The sequence below is a fragment of the Bison bison genome, unplaced genomic scaffold, assembly GCF_000754665.1.
Source record: "Bison bison bison isolate TAMUID 2011002044 unplaced genomic scaffold, Bison_UMD1.0 scf7180017864459, whole genome shotgun sequence".
NCBI lineage: Eukaryota > Metazoa > Chordata > Mammalia > Artiodactyla > Bovidae > Bison > Bison bison.
The window spans coordinates 1,377,352-1,380,091 of NW_011495021.1; positions in this window are offsets into that span (position 1 = coordinate 1,377,352).

Here is a 2,740-nt window from a genome sequence, read left to right on the forward strand (position 1 = left end):
GGTTCTAGCTCTGTGAAGAATACTGTTGGTAGCTTGATAGGGATTGCATTGAATCTATAAATTGCTTTGGGTAGTATACTCATTTTCACTATATTGATTCTTCCAATCCATGAACATGGTATATTTCTCCATCTATTAGTGTCCTCTTTGATTACTAGAACTAATCAATGATTATAGTAAAGTTGCAGGATATAAAATCAACACACAGAAATCCCTTGCATTCCTATACACTAATAATGAGAAAACAGAAAGAGAAATTAAGGAAACAATTCCATTCACCATTGCAACGAAAAGAATAAAATACTTAGGAATATATCTACCTAAAGAAACTAAAGACCTATATATAGAAAACTATAAAACACTGGTGAAAGAAATCAAAGAGGACATCCTCATTCTTATTGTGATCAGAAAAAACGTTTGAAATAATTTCTATACTCTTTAATCTGTTGAGATTAGTTTTGTGCCATAGTATGTAGTTAATCCTAGAGAATATTACAGGTGGACTTGAATGTGTGTTCTGTTTTTGTTTTTTAATGTAATATTTTGAAAATATCAATTAAGCCTGACTTCTGTTGAATCATTTAGGATCTTCTTGCCTCATTGATTTTTCTATCTAGAAGATCTATCCATTGATGTGAGTAGTTTTAAGGTTTCCTACTGTTATTGTATTTGCATCAAAATCCCCTTATGTCTATTTGTTTTATATATTTGGGTGCTCCTATATTAGGTGCATATATGTTGATGAGTGTAAAATCCTCTTGTATTGACCCTTTTATTGTTATATAGTGTCCTTCTTTATCTATCTTTATGGCCTTTGTTTTTAAGTCTATTTTGTCTGATATGAGTATTTCAACTCCCATTTCTTATCATGTCCATTTGCATGAAATATTTTTTTCATCCCTTCACTTCAGTCTATGCATGTCCTTTGCCCTAAGTGGGTCTCTCATAGGCAGAATATTGTAGGCTCTTGTTTTTTTTATCCAGTCTGCCACTCCTTTGATTGAAGCATTCAGTCCATTGACATTTAACGTAATTATTGACACGTGTATTTATTGCCATTTCAAACCTTGTTTTCCAGATGATTCTGTTTCTTCTTTGCTTCTTTTTGCCTTTTTTTTGTGTGTATGTGGTTTGATTATTCATTTTATGCTTGTATTCTCTTCTTTTTTGGTTTTTGTAAAATCTATTGTATGTTTTTGATTTGTGGTGACCTGTTTTTAAAGTATGTTAACCCCTTCCTGTATCTTCTTGCTTTAGGCTTTTAGTCATATAGGCTCAAGTGAAAGTCGCTCAGTCATGTGACCCCAAGGACCATACAGTGCATGGAGTTTTCCAGGCCAGAATACTGGAGTGGGTAGCCATTCCCTTCTCCAGGCATTCTTCCTAACCCAGGGATTGAACCCAGGTCTCCCACATTACAGATGGATTCTTTACCAGCTGAGTCATCAGGGAAGCCTAAGAGTACTAGAGTGGGTAGCCTATCCCTTCTCCAGTGGATCTTCCTGACCCAGGAATCAAACCAGGTCTCTTGCATTGCAGATGGATTCTTTACCAGCTGAGTTACCAGGGAAGCCATTCTTAAAAAAAAAAAAAAACCTATATTTTTACTCTCTTTCCCCACATTTTATGATTTTGATATCCCTTTTTTTTTTTTTTTTTACATCTTCATGTTTAGCCTTGGCTGTTCCCTGCATTTATTATCACTCTCACAAGTAGTTTTTTCCTTTTTGATCTGTATACTGGCTTATTTAAGTGAATTACTTTCCAATTGTGATTTCCTCCTTCTTATATCTTCTTGCTTTATTTCTATTTAGAGCAGACCTTTTGATATTTTTAAAAAATAAGTTTGTATTGCTGTATTCTTCTAGTTTTTGCTTGTCTGAGAGATTACTTCTCCTCCTATTCTAAATGATAATCTTGCTGGGTAGATTATTCTAGGTTGAAGATTTTTCCTTTCAAGCTCTTTGAATATATTTTTGAGTATATTAAAATATATTTGAATATTTAAGTATGTTTTGAATATATTTTACAATTCCCTTCTGGCCTGCAATGTTTCTGTAGAGAAATCAGCTGATAGCCTTTTAAGATTCCCTTGTAATTAACATTTTTCTGGCTGATTTTAGAATTCTGTTTAACTTTTGACATTTTTATTATGTCTTGGTGTAGGTCTGTTGGGTTCATTTTGCTTGAGACCCTCTATGTTTCCTTTATCTGGATATCGGTTTTCTCTTTTAGGTTTGGGAAATTTTCAGTTATATTTCTTCAAATACATTTTTAATCCCTTTCTCTTCCTTCTCCTTCTGGAATCCCTGCTGTGCACAGATTGGCACACTTTATATTATCCCATCAGTTCAGTTCAATTGCTCAGTCATGTCCAACTCTTTGCAACTCCATGAACCACAGTACACCAGGCCTCCCTGTCCATCACCAACTCCCAGAGTCCACCCAAACCCATGTACATTGTGTCGGTGATGCCATCCAACCATCTCATCCTCTGTCGTCCCCTCTCCTCCTGCCCTCAATCTTCCCCAGCATCAGGGTCTTTTCAAATGAGTCAGCTCTCCGCATCAAGTGGCCAAAGTATTGGAATTCTCAGCTTCAATGTCAGTCCCTCCAATGAATACCCAGGACTGATCTCCTTAGGATGGACTGGTTGGATCTCCTTGTAGTCCAAGGGACTCTCAAGAGTCTTCTCCTACACCACAGTTCAAAAGCATCAATTCTTCTGTGCTCTACTTTC